The sequence below is a fragment of the Oryctolagus cuniculus genome, chromosome 21 (assembly GCF_964237555.1).
Source record: "Oryctolagus cuniculus chromosome 21, mOryCun1.1, whole genome shotgun sequence".
Taxonomy (NCBI): domain Eukaryota; kingdom Metazoa; phylum Chordata; class Mammalia; order Lagomorpha; family Leporidae; genus Oryctolagus; species Oryctolagus cuniculus.
Genome location: NC_091452.1, coordinates 12,801,605 through 12,818,266, shown reverse-complemented (window position 1 = coordinate 12,818,266; position 16,662 = coordinate 12,801,605). Strand labels below are relative to the sequence as shown.

Sequence of the window (16,662 nt, the reverse complement as noted above, 5' to 3'; positions counted from 1 at the left end):
AAAAAAGTACACTATGTGTCCCTCACCAAAAATATTTTGTGAAGTACATGTTTAACTGCTGGCGTTAGCCATCTGGTCATGTTGGCTTGGTTCCAGTGTGGCAGGCAGGTAGCTAAGGATTCCGTGTTGTTGTGACAATCATTGACTAGGAAGAGCTCTGGTGGAACAGATTAGATGTGTCGTGGACTTGCACCTGTGGCCACATTGGACCGTGAGTGCTGTATCCTCAAAGATGGGCAACGTGTCCAGCACTGTGCTGTTCGAACGAGTTGGGAAGCTAACTTTGTTATTTACTTTTTCATGACTGCATACACTTTTTTCTTAAGTACACATTTTTTTAAAGCCACATACACTGGTTGTAAAAAACACAAAACAAATCAGAAAGGAAGCCTCCCTTCACTCCCTTGTACCATTTCCTACCCTTGCATTGGGGTACCACCATCTATTACCTGGGGTATATACCTTCATATCTTTCTCTACTCATGTAGAAATATCTTCAGATAAATGTGCATATCATTATTGAAGATTTCGTTTTTCACAAAAATGAATTCACTGTATATATTTTGGTCTGCAGCTAGCTTTTTCTGTTCAAAACCATACCATAAAACTCTTCCCATAGGAATAAATATAGACGTATCTCTTTCTCCTTAGTGGCTACAAAGGTATATTCATCACCATTTATTTAGCCAGTCTCCCCATGTCCGATAATTATCTTGCTTCCCATTCTTTCACCATCACAAGCCATGCTACGAGGAACACGCTGTTCATATATTCTTGTGCACTTGTGGGAGTTTTTCTGTGGGAGAGATTCCTCGAAGTGAAATTGCTGGAGTGAAGTTAAACTCTTTCTGCTCTGTGACTACTTAACAGCGTGTCACTTCAGGACACAAGCGTGTATTGTCTCTGGCCTTAGGACAAACAAGCAAGAACTTAGAGCTTATGAGCAGGCTTTGCTTAGCTCCCTGTTCCCCCTACATCCTGCAACCAAAGCTATTTTCATTCATTTTATAGGCTCGCTGTCTCCAGATTGACTCCAGCAGAGGGAAAAGAAATCAGGTCCTTCTGTGCCATTCTTCAAACATTTAGAGGAAATTGATTTTCCACATGGGCTGTAGCCAAGTGAGGGATGTGCCGACACAGAAGTCCCTGCAACAGGCTATTAACTCCTAGCACTTGCAACAATTAGACGCAACCCAACTTGAGATACTTGATTAGCGAGCGTAATTCCTCATCAGGCTAATATCGCCAGCGGTCAAAAGCAGCAGCAATTTCAAAACAGGATTTCCTTCATGATCCCTTCGAAAGGGAAGGACTTGTAGAGCCTTGGAATGTCTTTAAGAAAGTTTTTATTCTTTGGGTAAAGACAAAAGGCAGCTGGCCCTGGAGCTGATAGCTGGCCTTACTTTCTGCTCTTTCCTGGGTGCCTCCTCGTGGCATCATCAGAAAAACCAGAAACAACGTGAAGCCAGCTTCAGTAATACAATCAGGTCATATATGTGCCTCTTACACCAGGAAGTCTGAAGCAGGTTTAAGGTTGTTGACTCAGCATCTCTACCATGACATTGGGGATTCAGGTCCTTCCCCAAAGTGGGTAAGAGCACTGGCTCCAAAGTTTGACTCTTTAGTATTGAATTTCAGGTCTGCCTCTTCCTAGCTGTGTGACTTTGGACAGATCACTTACCCTCTCTGAGCTTGTTTTTCCCGTCCGTGAAAATCAGAATAATAAGAGCACCTCGACTTATGGGATTCTGAATGCTAAAGCAAGGATGGGCAAAGCGTCTTCATAAAAGGCCAAATACTAAGTGTTTTAGGCTTCTTCGGTTGTGTGGCCTCTGCCCCACTACTCAACTCTGCAGTTGTGGCACAAAAGCAAAACAGCCAGAAACGATAGGCAGACAGGTGGCCCTGGCTGTTTTCCAGAGCAGTTTCGCTTACAGACGCCGCAAGTTGAAGCTCAGATCATTTCCACGTGTCATGAAACTTTTTTCTGCAATCATTATGAAACGTAAAAACCATTTTTACCCAATCATTACAAAACGTAGGTTTTGCATTTTTAGCACACAGACCGTGGAAACAAGCGAGGCTGTGCCCCCAAGCTAAAGCAACTCACCGTGGTTCGTGGTTCGACCCAGTGATTTTTCAACTTGCTGGTGGAGTAAAGCATTTGCGTGCAATCATTCTGTTTCCCTTTCAAGACCCAGGAAGTGAGGTGACACACTCAACAGAAGCTTAAACCAGGCTCTGCGGAGATGACTCGGCCCCCCGGGGACAATGCGCGTGCTCTGAGGATGTCTAAGGTAGGTGAGGCTCTGCTGGGATGCCCAGTCACGTCTGTTCGCTGCATTTTTGGCTTGCGCTACTTTCAGCTTACAATGGGTTTACAGGGCTGCAACCCCCTTGTCAGTCTGGGGTCATCTGGAACACATTTGGAACAGTAGCTGGTCAGCTCTGCCTGCTCAGTATTGGTATTGCCATCACCATCATCCTCCCTCTGCGCTTCCGCTGGCCCGGTGGTCTCATCTCCAATCTGGTAGCCAGAGGGCTACAGTGCTTCAAGGCATGGTATCCGCTGTATGTCTCTTCCAGGGATACTTTGTTATCAGCCAGGGGCTTCCCAGCCCTTCAGCGCACTTTGTCTCTCGCCTTCCACAAATCTCAGTGGCCAAAATGGAGTGATGTGCCCTCTGCCAAACCAGTCACTGGCAAAGGGTGGCATTATCCTTTGACCAATCAGGCCCACCCTTGGAGATGAGGGTGGAGTCAATTGGCCTGAGCTGCATGCTGAATGGGGCCTGGTGAATGCCTGACCCCAACAGGGTTTCTACCTTGACAGGGAAGGGAAGGCATGGATGCCGAGTAGACAACCAGCAAAGCCCCCGACACCTGCTCTCCCAAAAACTCAGAGATTTGTCATCACTTGCTAATCAAGTTTATGTAGCACTTTAAAACCAGAGCAAGCTTTTTGAAAATTGCGGCTGGGGACAGTGATTCTGCTGACCTTTAAATCTTTTTAAATAACCCCTGGGCTCGTAACTGGATGGCTTGAATTTCCACCAGCTACGTGCTCAGCACTTCCAGGTTTCCTCCACACCCTCCTCATCCGATCTTCATTTGATGGTTGTGGTTCCTGAGCCGAGGACGAGCGTCCTTATTCCACAGGGAAGAAGTGACTTGTCCAGAGGCACACGGTTAAGTCCTTGAACCTGGACTTCTGACCTCCAGATCCCAGGCCCTTCCCACCCTCCCTCCTGGGTGCAGTGGACATGACAGAGGTAGCAGCTGCATCGTGGGAAGAGTCGGTGGCTGAAAAGGTACAGGTGACGAGGCAACCATGGGGATTCTGTCCGAGTTGGCACTGCCTTACAACCTGTGCTTCGAGTGAAAACACACTGGTAGCCGGCGCCACGGCTCACTAGGCTAATCCTCCACCTTGCGGCGCCGGCACACCGGGTTCTAGTCCCGGTCGGGGCGCCAGATTCTGTCCCGGTTGCCCCTCTTCCAAGCCAGCTCTCTGCTGTGGCCCGGGAGTGCAGTGGAGGATGGCCCAAGTGCTTGGGCCCTGCACCCCATGGGAGACCAGGAGAAGTACCTGGCTCCTGCCATCGGATCAGCGCGGTGCACCGGCCACAGCGCGCCGGCCGCGGCCATTGGAGGGTGAACCGACGGCAAAGGAAGACCTTTCTCTCTCTCTCTCTCTCTCTCTCTCTCACTGTCCACTCTGCCTGTCAAACACACACACACACACACACACACACTGGTATAATTCACAACTTTCTGTGGGATAGCCATGATTTTCACATGTAGTCATGTACTACATATGACGTGTTGATCAGTGATGGACAGTGGATACCACCGCGTGACCCCATGGCCCAGCCGTGTAGCAGGCTCTCCCATCTAGGTCTGTTTATCTAAGTTTGTATTCTGTACTACACTTGCACACATAACAAAATGATGAAGTTGCTCGATGACAAATTCCTCAGGCCGTGTCCTCATCATGCAGCGAGATGCCTGTACGGTGAAATCTCAGGGAATGACTGAAACAAAAGCAATAATTATTCTGCTGGGATGCAGACATACTTTTTTTCTGATCTTGAGAGGGACGGGGATGCTTGCACCCCATATTGGAGAGCTGATCCCAGTCCCAGCACCTCCACGTCACATCCAGCTTCCTGCTGGTGCACCCTGGGAGGCAGCAGATGGTGGCCCAGCTGCCTGTGCTCTTTCCACTCCCGTGATAGACCTTGGCTTGACTCAGTCTCAGCCCAATGTGACACTGCGCACACTGGGAAGTAAACCAGCAGATTGGCTCTCTCTCTCTCTACCTCAGAAATAAATATGTGCGCCTGTGTGATAGGATGTGTGTGTGTGTGTGTGTATGGAAATGTAATTGCTGGGGCCAGCGCTGTGGCCTAGCGGATAAAGCTGCTGCCTGCAGTGCCAGCATCCCATATGGGCGCGGTTCGTATCCCGGCTGCTCCACTTCTGATCCTGCTCTCTGCTGTGGCCCGGGAGGGCAGTGGAGGATGGCCCAAGTCCTTGGGCTCCCCTTGTGGGAGACCTGGAGGAAGCTCCTGGCTCCTGGCCTTGGATCGGCACAGCTCTAGTCATTGCTGCCATGTGGGGAGTGAACCAGGGGATGGAAGACTCTCTCTCTCTCTCTCTCTGCCTCTCCTTCTCTCTCTGTGTACCTCTGACTTTCAAATAAATAAAATAAACTTTTTTAAAAAAAGAAATGCAATTGCCTATGAATTGTGCAACATTTAAGTCATAATTGGACGTGTGCCTCTTTGCATCTAAGTCCTATTTTTGCCTCACTGACTTGCAAGAGAAAAGGGGATTCCCCTCCAATGGCAGAAATTTGATTGATTAAACTGGGTGCAGCGTACTCAAGCAAAGGAATACTGTGCACCCATCAGCTTTAATGCTTCTGTAGAATTTATAGTGGCATGAGAATAGTCTTACATACAATGAAAAGATAAAAGGAAGACAGAAAGCTACAGAGACCATCTCAATTCTGTATTAAAGATGACGTAAGAGTTTCGTCTACCGACTAAGCTGCCTCTTAGGACGCCTGCATCCCATGCCAGAGGGTCTGCATTCAAGTCCTAGTCCCCCTCCCGATGCCAGCTTCCTGCCGACGGGCACCCTGGAGGCAGCAGGTCACGGTTCAAATGATTGCGTTCTCGCCTCCCATGTGGGAGACCTGAATTGAGTACCTGGCTCCTGGCTTTGGCCTGACCCAGCCCAAGCTATTTTTTTTTTGACAGGTGGAGTGGACAGTGAAAGAGAGAGACAGAGAGAAAGGTCTTCCTTTGCCGTTGGTTCACCCTCCAATGGCCACTGTGGCCTTCGTGCTGTGGCCAGCGCACCGCGCTGATCCGAAGGCAGGAGCCAGGTGCTTCTCCTGGTCTCCCATGGGGTGCAGGACCCAAGGACTTGGGCCATCCTCCACTGCACTCCCTGGCCACAGCAGAGAGCTGGCCTGGAAGAGGAGCAACCGGGACAGAATCCGGTGCCCCGACCAGCACTAGAAGTTGGTGTGTAGGCGCCGCAAGGCGGAAGATTAGCCTAGTGAGCCATGGCGCCGGCTCAATCCCCACATTGCCTCTTGATGGTGAGGTCACGAGTGGCTTTTCTGGCTTCCTTGTATTTTTTCTATACTTCCCAGACTTTCTATAAAACTTGTTTTTATAGTGAAAGAAAACCCAAAGATAAAAAGCAGGGGGCGATGGAGCAGTTTTGCAGGTCAGGGTTTCTTGTTAATGAGACAGATTTGGGCCACAGAGGGCTCAGTGCAGCTTACCAGGCTGTCTGCCCAGCAAAGGGTGGGAAACCCATCGGGAAGGCTGCTCCTTCTCTCGAGGTGGCCGTACAGCCTCGGCACAGCTTGCAGACAAGGGTCCGACAGAAGCCCCCAGCGTGATAGTGGGAAACTCAGAAGCTCTGCGGCTCACAGCGTATTAACCACTCTGACCTGCCGAGTTTTATCTGTTACGTGAGGCTGATAGTGCTGAGTGCTTAGGGTTGGCATCATCCCAATCACAAGACAGATTTTTAGGGATGCCCTGCTGCCCCGGGGGTTGCAGATACAACCGTGATCCAAGAGACAAACTCCTCGTTCACCAGCATGCGTCATTCTAGTGGTGGGTTAGCACGGGGAGTGGGTTTGCTTATTGGAGAAGAGCAAGTGCAAAAGCCCTGTGGCAGCCAGAGCCTGGCACTTTGCACCAGGGAGGCATCTTACACGCCTGGAGTGTGATGAGTGGATGGGGAGTGGTGAAAGATGGGGAGAGAAAGGCACGGGACAGATCTTGCAGATTAGGGGAAGGGACTTTGACTTCATTCTAAGTACGAGGTGAAGCCGCTTTTAAGGGGTTGTAGCTACAGACTAACATGATCTGATTTAGAGTTTATGTCTTAAAAAGGCCACTCTGGCCGCTGTGCAGAGAACGGATTGTGGGCTCGTATGAGACAATCAATACGCAAAAAGCACTTAACGCTGGCTCTGGCACAATGTAAGAGTCTTAATAAGTAGTAACTGCTTTTCATTATTCTCCTCATTATCCTTATGATTATTGCTACTCTTTTGTGTGCCAGGAGCCAGTTTGCGATTCTTGGACATTCGGCTTCCCGTGGCGTTGACAGAGCATTCGGACGAGCAGGTGAATTGCTCCGGTGTGTTTTCCAGGTGTGTCCTGGCCTCAGAGCAGTGATTGCTGAAAGCCAAGCACAAGCCGATACCTGCAGCCGAGAAGACCCCTGGACGCATTCCTGATTCCAGCACCGTTTCATCCTTCAGGGTGAGCACCCTGCTTATCTCCTAGCTCAGGGAAGACACCGGCTCTTGATTACAGGTTTCAGTCTCCACCGAAAGCATGGGCGAGCATAAATGCTGTTGGGAAACCCAACATATCTGGACATATTTGAAAATAAGCACCCCCCCCCACACACACACACACACCTGCCAATCCCACCCTCTTCAAGACGTGGCTTAGAGAGGCAGGCACTTGGCTCAGCAATTGAAAAGCCACTCGGAACACTCACATCCAATATTGGAGTACCTGGATTTGAGTGCCTGATCGACTCCCAGTTTCAGCTTCCTGCTACTGTGCACCCTGGGAGGCAGCAGTGATGGTTCAAGTCCCTGCCACCCACGTGGGAGACCTGGATTGGTTACTCATTCCTGGCTTTGGCCTCTGGCCATTGTGAGCATTTGGGAATGAACCAGGAGATGAGTTCTCTCTCTCTCTCTCTCAAAGGAAAATAAATACATTGAAAATTTTTGAAAATGTCTGAATCATTTACTTCTGAAATTTTCCATTCAATAGTTTCAGGCCATGGTTGGCTGCTGGTAACTGAAATCATGAGAGGCGATAATCGTGGATCACAAGGACCCCTGTGGAAATCGCTACACACAAAGAGCTTAGAACAGAGCCTGACCCACCGTGAGCACTGTGCAGTCACCTATTCTAAGGTAGCCAGCACGGAGGAGGCGCTGTTAAGTGTTTGCTGATGGCATAAGCAAATGAATGAAAGGATGATTGAATGAGTGGACTTTCTCCTTGGCTTTCGCGAAAGAGGCTCTCTCTTCTGAAACCGAGTATGGTTGCTATTAATTATAGCTTCTACGTAGTCAGCACTTACAGCATCCCCGGACAGTGCGGAGTGCTGTGTCCGAGCTGCTCACAACAGCCCGCTGTGGTTAGTGCCTGTCCCTAGCCACCCTTTCTACAGATGGGGACACTGACGCTCCGAGCCAAGGAGCAATTGCCCCAGGGAGGACCAGAATTTGAGGCTGCGCCCCTCTGCCTTGGTGGGGACATTATTGCTTCTCCAGGGGGTCTCACCCTCCTGCAGGGGTTGGGGGGCAAAGGCAGATAAAGGCTGTGATGCGCTTGTCTCTTCCTCCTTGACCCTTGGGAAGGGCCATGGCTCCCATTGTGAGCCCGCACCTGCAGGGTGGAAGGCAACCCGCTCAGTTTTCCTTCCTGTTCACACAGAGACTTTTGACCCTGGTTTCTCGGATTCTTTTCTTTCCCCGTCCATCCCCAGGGCGCCGGGCCCCCTCTCCCCGTGCCCACCCCTCCCCCACGCCCCACGCACAGCACACAGGACTGGGGGAGCCGCAGACAAGGGGGCCTTTCTTCAAAGTGCTTCTCCTCAGCTTGTAAATTCTCGGGCCTGGCTTGATTGGCTGCGACCAAAGGGAGCCAGGCCCCCGCTCTGCTCCTCAGATACAAAGTGAATTGTGTGACTAAGGTCAGTCACAGGGGCCTGCGCCTCTCAGAAATCTCAAAGGACAAAATGCCAAAGAGCCTGGTCCCAGGATCAAAATTATCTATGGCGAGACAAAGGAAAGGAGATAGCCAGGGAGAGCCAAGGCAACAAAGAGGAATGAGGTCACCCCAGTCACTTCCAACCTGAGCACTTGAGGGACCCCAAGCCATGTACCACCCCCCAACCCCATCTTTTTGCTTCCAGCCAAAGCGCATCTACGGACAGATTGGGAGAGCGCCCAGACGTGAAGGGAAGAGTGCCCAGACCTGTGCTGGTGGCTCCATGTGCCACTTCCAAGGACTCGCATCTGGCGCAGGATCCAATGTTTCCCATTTGTAAGCACTAAAATTAGTCCAACTGTGCTTGCTAATTCTGTAGACACAACCCAGCTTGTGCAAATGTCCTCTCTTCCATTTCTGGGTGGATTTTTGCATATTCCTGACTGCCAATTTTGTGTTCTTAGGGGAAGATAGAAGTCGAAAATCATCTAGCTGCTTACTGTGAAACACATGCTGTGCAGCCCAGAGTTCTGGTTTAGGGAGAGGGGCTACACGCACCGTGCTCATAAGACAAACTCGCCCAAGCGTCCCGTGTTGCTCACCGCTGCATGCAGAAGAAAGAACGGGAACTGTGATTTATTGAGCACTTACTATGGACCAAGGAATTCAGCAAGCTTTTCTTTATTTGACATAATTTCATCTGATGTTCACAGCAATCTTATACAATTTCTTTTAATCGCCATTTTACAGACAAGGAAATTCAGCGTCTAAAGATTTAGTAACTTGTCCAAAGGTGCAGCCAAAAAATGGACCTGGTTGAGATTTGAGCCCAGATCTTTTCGACTACAAAGGCTGAATTCTTAACCTCAGTGCTCCGTAAGTAGCGGTCACCATTATTATTACTGTGGGAAAGCACAATGTAGCATGTAAGGTGTAGCTCAGGATAGCAACACCCCAAATCGCAGTGCCTGGGTTCAAGTCCCAGCTCTGCCCCCTGTTACAGATCCAGGTGATGGCTCACACACTTACGTCCCTGCCACCCATGTGGCAGACCTGGCTTGAGTTCCTGGCTCAGCTCTGGGTGTTGCAGGCATTTGTGGGAGTGAACCAGCAAGTAGATGTTTCTCCCTCTCTTTCTCTTTTTCTCCCTCTGTCTCTTTGCCTTTCCAAACTAATAAAAATAAATGTTTAAATAAATAAATGGCGAGGCCAGCGCCACGGCTCAATAGGCTAATCCTCCGCCTGCGGCGCCGGCACACTGGGTTCTAGTCCTGGTCGGGGCGCCAGATTCTGTCCCGGTTGCCCCTCTTCCAGTCCAGCTCTCTGCTGTGGCCTGAGAAGGCAGTAGAGGATGGCCCAAGTCCTTGGGCCCTGTACCCGTATAGGAGACCAGGAGAAGCACTTGGCTCCTGGCTTCGGATCAGCGCAGTGCGCCTGCCACAGTGCACCGGCCGCAACGGCCATTGTGGGGTGAACTAATGGAAAAGGAAGACCTTTCTCTCTGTCTCTCTCTCTCACTGTCCACTCTGCCTGTCAAAAAATAAACAAACAAACAAAGAAATAATAAAATAGAGAAAACACAATGCATTACATGCGAGAATGGAAAGATGCTTACAGCCTGCAAGTGCAAATTCAGGCAAAAAAAAAAAACTTACATGTGGTCTGTGCTACTGTGAAAACAGGACAGATAGATGCTAGATGGATTGGAGGGAAAATACTAGAACGTTCCTTGCCAAGAGGCTGAGTGATTTTCACTTGTGATTCTTTTGCTTTCTCACCATGCTTTTCTTTGCTGTCCAAGTGTTCTTCATGAAGCCTGTGAGACTTTTGCCATGAGGAAAGGAGCGTGTGTGTGTTATGTGCACGTGTGCATGTGTTCTTCAAAAGCAAGCGGGGGCTGGGAACATGGCAAAGTAGGCCAAAGGAAGCAAGCAACTCAGTTCCTGAAAGCCTGCCCCGAGTTGCTATTTGGGGAGTTCAAAGTCATCCCAAGTCTTGATGAATCAAGTCTGAAACCATCTGCCCCCAGCCCAAGGGCAGCCAAGTGCCAAGGTCCTTTACACAGTGCCCTGGAGGGGGTGCTTCCAGAGGGAGGCAGCGCAGGGGGAGAGCGGGCAGATTCGCTCGTTGAGCAGACAAAGGGCTCCTTCCTTGCAGGCCTTCCCCAAGCTCCTGGGAGTGCCACTCAGAGCTGGCCCGGTCCTGGCTGTATCAGAAAATCCCAGAGCAGCCAGGGAAGAAGGGACAGAAAACCTTCAGCCTGGCCCCCAAGACAAACCCCTGTGAGTCTGGCAGGAGGCAGCCTCGCGGATTCCAGGCCTATGTTTTTCATTTCTTGTTTTAACAGTCATAAACGCCTTCCGATGCCAAAGCAGAACATGACTTTAATCCAGATAAAATAAAATTCCTAAAGCCTGAAAACTATACAGAGATTTGCAGGCCAATTTTAAAAAGCAAGAGCCTCAGTTGCTCCCAAGAGTGGCACATTCCACGTCGCATACCCGGGCAGGGTGCTGCCCTGGAGCCCTGCCTCCTGGGGGCCGGGCCTCTGGCTCCGCAGCTCCGCCCCACAATCCACGATCCGAGGACGGAGTGAAAGCAAATCTGTCCTCAGTGTGGGCTCTGCTCGGAGTCCAGGCCTCTGGGGTCTCTTGGCTTTCTGGAGTCCTAATGCATTCCAGCTCCCCCCTCGCTGCCTCCCTTCCACCCCCAGCTGTTGCAGAAACCCACAGCCAACCTCTTCTTGCTCCCAGCAGCCAGTTTTTCTCTAAGTAAGCACCGAATGTAGGGGAAGATCAGCTTTGTTCCATCCCCAGCACTGTGGGTTGGGTCAAGGCTGGCCTGGCACTGTCTATGAGGACCCAGCGAGACTCAGTGCTGGGGTAACCAGGGGCTGCCACTCAGGGGAGCCTTTCTGTGGGTGAAGCAGTGTGTGGGTGTGGTCTCAGTGATGCCTGTGGGCTCCTGTGATCCCTGGAGGTTGGGCCTTTATATTGCATTTCATCTTTCTGCTCCTCCAGGTCTGCCTCGCCCTGCCCCTGGGCCCCGGCCTGGGTGGACACCATCAGCGGGCTCCCGGCTCTCAGGCCTCTCAGTGGCTTTGTTGGAGAAGACAACGGGGCATGGGCAGGAAGACAATGAGGTCTGGACTTTGGTTCCCTGGGCTCCTCCTGGCTTCATCGTGGAGAGCGGGCTGTGCCTCTCGCCAAAGACAGAACTCTCTGTGGATGACTCCCTCCTTACAGCTCCTCTGTCCGCTTCAGGAACTGACCGTCTGATGACCCTCTACCGCGCTGATCTCCTTACGCCTCCCCACACCTGGGCAAACCTTCTCTTTATTCAACACTCCCAAGATGACCCAGTGTGAGCCCTCTCTTCCCCACCAGGCTCCTGACCCTACACCAACATCATCTCCAAGTTGTAGGGGAAGAGACTAGTACTTGGAGAAAGTAAGTCATTGCTCAGGGTCAGTGGCCTGGGGCTTGAATTTGGGTTAAGAGTCCAAGCTCTTAGCTTCTTAATGACTGCATAAAAAATAAAATATGTGGTACATTAGGTTAGGCCACAGCTGGGGTGCCCACATCCCATATCAAAGTACCTGGAAAGCAGTGCCACCTCTTCTTCTTTTTTCTTTTCTAAGATTTATTTATTTATTTGAAATGCAGAGTTACAGAGTAACAGAGGGAGAGAGAGAGAGAGATCTTCTATCAGCTGGTTCACTTCCCAAACAACCATAACAGCTGGGGCAGGGCCAGGCCAAAGCCAGGAACCAGGAGCTTCCTCCGGATCACTCATGTGGGTGCAGGGGCCCAAGGACTTAGGCCATCCTTGGCTGCCTTCCCAGGCACTCCAGCAATGAGTTGGATCGGAAGCAGAGCAGCTGGGGCTTGAACTGGCACCCACATGGGATGCAGACTGCAGACTACAGCCCAACCTGCTGCGCCACAGTGCCGGCCCCTCTGCTTCTTCTGATTTAGCTTCCTGTCAATACACTTGGGAAGCTCAAGTACTAGGGTTCCTGCCACTCATGGGGGAAAACTGGATGTAGTTACCGGCTCCTGGCTTTAGCCTGACCCAGCCTTGGCTATTGTGGGCATTTGGGAAATGGCCTAGCAGAAGGAAGATCTGTCTCTCTCTGTCTCTCCCTGTCTCTCTGTCACTCTGCCTCTCAAAGAAACAAGTAGATCTAAGAAAAATAAAAAATAAAATACACTTATTTTCACTGCCCCTTTCACGCCTTTATTTCATGAATGCTAGCTCACTTTTGTAGCTAATACTTGTTATCCCCATTTTACAAGTGAGAAAACTGAGGCTCAAAGGGAATTCACCTGCTCAAGGGCACAAAGTCACAAAGAGGCACAGCTAAGACATGAACCCCAGGCTGTCCAGACAACCTGCCTTTCACAGAAGCTGCAGGGGTGGGTGGAAGGCGGGGAAAGAAGGCACCTGTGTCCATGGAGGAGTTCGCAGGGTGGGTCTAAGGGATGGATCCACTCGTGAGTCCAAGAGACAAGCTTGGGGCTGAGGGTGGCAGCAAAGGGTGCCAGCCAGGAGGCCTTTGCCAAGGAGAACAAGGATCCTTGGGTCGCCCCTAGGTTGGGCCGGTTGAGTAGGGCCTACATGCAGGTCTGTTGGTAGACATTTGCCCAGTATTGACTGTGTGCCAGGGATGGTACTGGGCTCTGGGGTGCCCTGTGTAGGGGCAGAGGAACAAAGAGCAGGCCTAAGCTGCAGATGGGAAATGGGCATGAGGCCAAGCTTGTCTTAGCCCTGCCCATCACCTCATCCCTGGAAGCCCTCTCATCAAGGCTACCCCCAAAACGCCGCTCCACACCACAGTGTCCCACTGGAGTCATCATATACTTGACTCTGCCTTTCTCTCCAACATGCAGCTCAGCCCTGCTTAAATCAGCCTCTGCAGATCTCTTCTCTTCTCTGGTTCAGCCTAAGATGCTACCCTCATCTACTTATCTGTTGTTATCTACTTTATAGCTTTATTAAAGTAGCATTTAAAAAATTTTTTTTTCATTTTATTTGAAAGGCAGAGACAGACAGAACATGAACTCTGGTTTGGGGATTCACTTCCCCAAATGTCTGTAGCAGTCAGGGGCTGGGCTAGGCCAAAGTCAAAATCCCAGAACTCAATCCAGGTCTCCCACATGGGACCCAAGTACTTGAGCCATCCTCTGCTGCCTCCCAGGGTATGCATTAGCAGGAAGATGGAATCAGAGGCAGAGCCAAGACCTCCCATCCCATGTACTCCAACATGGGATATGAGCACTCCAAGAGGGTCCCCTGGTCAGGTATACTTGATATGCAGAAATCTGCATCTTTTTAAAGTTCCGATTTGGTAAATGTTGATACCTGCCTGTGTCTGTGGTGCTATCAGCACATCAAGGTGATGAAGGATTTTCCCACCCAAATGTATTCAAGCCCCTTTTCAAACCTTCCCTGCCGCCCCACATCCTAGCACCCAAGCAACTGCCGATCTGCTTTCTGTGCAGAACTTCACGTAAGTGGAAGTCTACAAAAGTCTGGCTTCTTTCCCTCGGCATAATTAATTTTAGATTCATTCCTATTGCGTGAATCAATATTACATTTGCTTTTTATTGCCGAGTAGCATTCTATTGTATAGATAGGCTACATTTATTCTTTGTTTTTCCATCCATTCATCCATCCATCCATCCATCCATCCATCCATCCATGCATCTATCTATCTATCTATCTATCTATCTATCTCTATCGTCTATCTACTTACTTTAGGTGTGAACCGACTTGTAAAGCTACTCACCACAGCATTTTGTTGATCAGAAAAAACGCTTCTAAGAACCAACATCTCTGCCTAAGGGAAAGGGTTATTATCCATGTAGGACTCCCTGGAACAATACAATGCCATCAACAAGGTAAGTTCTACATTCTACGTGAGATCAGATGCAACTGGCCGAACCGTGGCCAGTCTGAAGCTGGTGTCACAGTTCAAGGAATCACCAGTCCTGAGTCCACAGAGCTGTAGAAAATGACTGACATCCTCACGGAAGTCTCTGGAGAATCCTTACCATCTTAAGTCAGCCTCATCGTCGCAGTTACTTCCCCAAATGCTTTTCCTCACTTCCCCCGGCAGCAACCTGGGTTATTTTTCTCTTTTTCCCCTTCAAGTTCTCCTTCCTGCTTGATCCTTCTACTTCCTTTTCCTTCTACCCCAGGTAGCCCTTCCAGATGCAAATCAGTGTCCTTGATGAGTCCAGCAATGATAGAGCGACTGTGTGGGAAAAGGCAGAATCCTCTTTAGGGGAAAAGATGGGGGAAGGATGATTAATAGGCTAATGCATATGTATACAGCCATTTCCTGGACACCCCCCCCACACACACACACCCTAAAGACACCTAATATATAGATGTTCAAGTATATAAAATGGTGTGATTATCTGCAGAAAACCTATGCACAACCTCCTGTATATTTTAAATCATATCTAGGTGACTCAAAATACTCAATACAATGTAAACACAACATAAATAGTTGTTAGCTATATTGTTTTGGGAAAAAGCACAAGAAAAAGGTCCATCCATGTTCAGTACAGATGCAAATTTTTTTTAAGGTGCTGGCGTTATGGCATAGTGGGTGAAGCCACCACCGGTGGCTCCAGCATCCCATATGGTGCTGGTTTGAGTTCTGGCTGCTCTGCCTCCCATCCAGCTCCCTGCTAATGCACCTGGGAAAGCAGCAGGAGATGACCCAAGTCCCTGAGCCCCTGCACTCCCGTGCAAGACCTGGAAGAAACTCCTGGCTTCGGATCAGCTCGGCTCTGGCTGTTGCAGCCATTTGAGGAGTGAACCAGTGGATGGAAGACCTCTCTCTCTCTCTCTCTTTCTCTCTCTGCCTCTGCCTCTCTGTAACTCTGTCTTTCAAATAATAAATAAATCTTAAAGAAAGATATTTATTTGAAAGGCAAGAGGGGCAGAGAGAAGGAGGGAGAGACATAGAGATATTTCCCATCTACTGGTTCACTCCCCAAATTTGTGTAACAGCCAGGGCTGGGCCAAGCTGAAGCCAGGAGCTTGGAACTCCATCCAGGTCTCCCATCTGGGTGGCAGGGACTCAAGGACTTGGGCCATTATCTGCTGCCTCTCAGGTGCGTTAGCAGGAAGCTGGATGGGAATTAGAGGCAGGACTTGATCCCAGGCAGTCTAATAGGGATGCGGATGTACCAAGCAGCAGCTTAACCTGCTGTGCCACAACAACACCCCTCCAATGCACTGTCTTCACTGCTAATTAGATATCAACATGTTAACAGTGGGCATTGCCGGGTGATGGAGTTGCACATCATCTCATTGCTTGCTAATATTCTCCTATAGTATGTGAATTTTTTATGGACTGCTTATATTTGCACTTTTTTTCACCTAGTTTGTTTACTTTTTTGGTATTCTTTTATAATCTGGTAAAGCAAAAAAAAAAAAAGGGTTGTGAATGTTTAAATGTGAATGGAGGTAGGCATTTAGCCTAGCAGTTAAGACCCTGGATAAGATGCCTACATCCCATAGGGGAGTGCCTGGGTTTCATTCCTAGCTTCTATTCCATTCCAGCTTCCTGTCAATGCAGAGCCTGGGAAGCAGCAGTGATGGTTCAAGTAGTTGGGTCCCTGCCACCCAGATGGGAGACCTGGGTTGAGTTTTGGGCTCCAGGATTCAGCTTGGCCCAGCCCTGGCCATTGTAGGCATTTGAGAAATGAACCAGAGGATAGGAACTCTGTCAGCTTGTTGGTCTCTTGCTCTCTGTCTCTCTTTTTCTCTCTGTTTCTCTCTATCTCTCTGTTTCTCTCTCTCTGACTCTCTAATAAATAAATTTAAACTTTTTAAAATGTGAATGGAATGTCGAGAATGTGAGGCATTTCCTTCTAGAAGGGAGGAGGGAACTGGGAACATTCAGCAGCTATTAAATGATAGTGTTCAGGAAAGTCAAACCCAAGCATCGAGGAATCCAATCCAGCTTCAAAGTCGGGAGGACCTCGTGATTCCTAGGCACCTGCAGCCACCCCGGAGGTCCTTTCTCCAACTTATCCAGCAGACCAGAAATCTAGAAGGTTTGAACTCCTCCTGTTCTTTCTCTGCAGCCTTGGGACCTTGTCGGAGAAGCACCAGCTACAGAGTCCTTAGCTGGCTTTCTGTGGTCACCAGAGGGCTGTGGCAATTTAGTTTCATGGCTATCTTTCTAATGTCCACTGCCACAGTTCTCGTCTGGGCAGAAATGGAGAGAAAAACCACTCACTGACATCTGGCTAGCAGCTTTAGGTACTTCTCTCTGTGCATCCATCAATCTATCCACCCATCCATCCTCCATCCATTTCTTTCTTTTTCCTTTCTTTCTTTTTTTTTTTTTTTTTTTTTTTTT

General features: G+C 49.5%; 1 long non-coding RNA gene across 2 annotated transcripts; it reads left to right on the top strand.

The window, feature by feature from the left end:
* The first annotated feature begins 1,545 nt into the window (after positions 1 to 1,545).
* Positions 1,546 to 8,189, top strand: LOC108178659 (uncharacterized). Of its 2 annotated transcripts, XR_007911908.2 has the most exons (3): positions 1,546 to 2,297; positions 6,598 to 6,800; positions 7,329 to 8,189. It is a non-coding gene; the product is annotated as an uncharacterized lncRNA (long non-coding RNA). The 2 variants fall into 2 exon arrangements; XR_011385206.1 differs by lacking the exon at positions 7,329 to 8,189 and having other exon boundaries at positions 6,598 to 7,289.
* Positions 8,190 to 16,662: the final 8,473 nt, after the last annotated feature.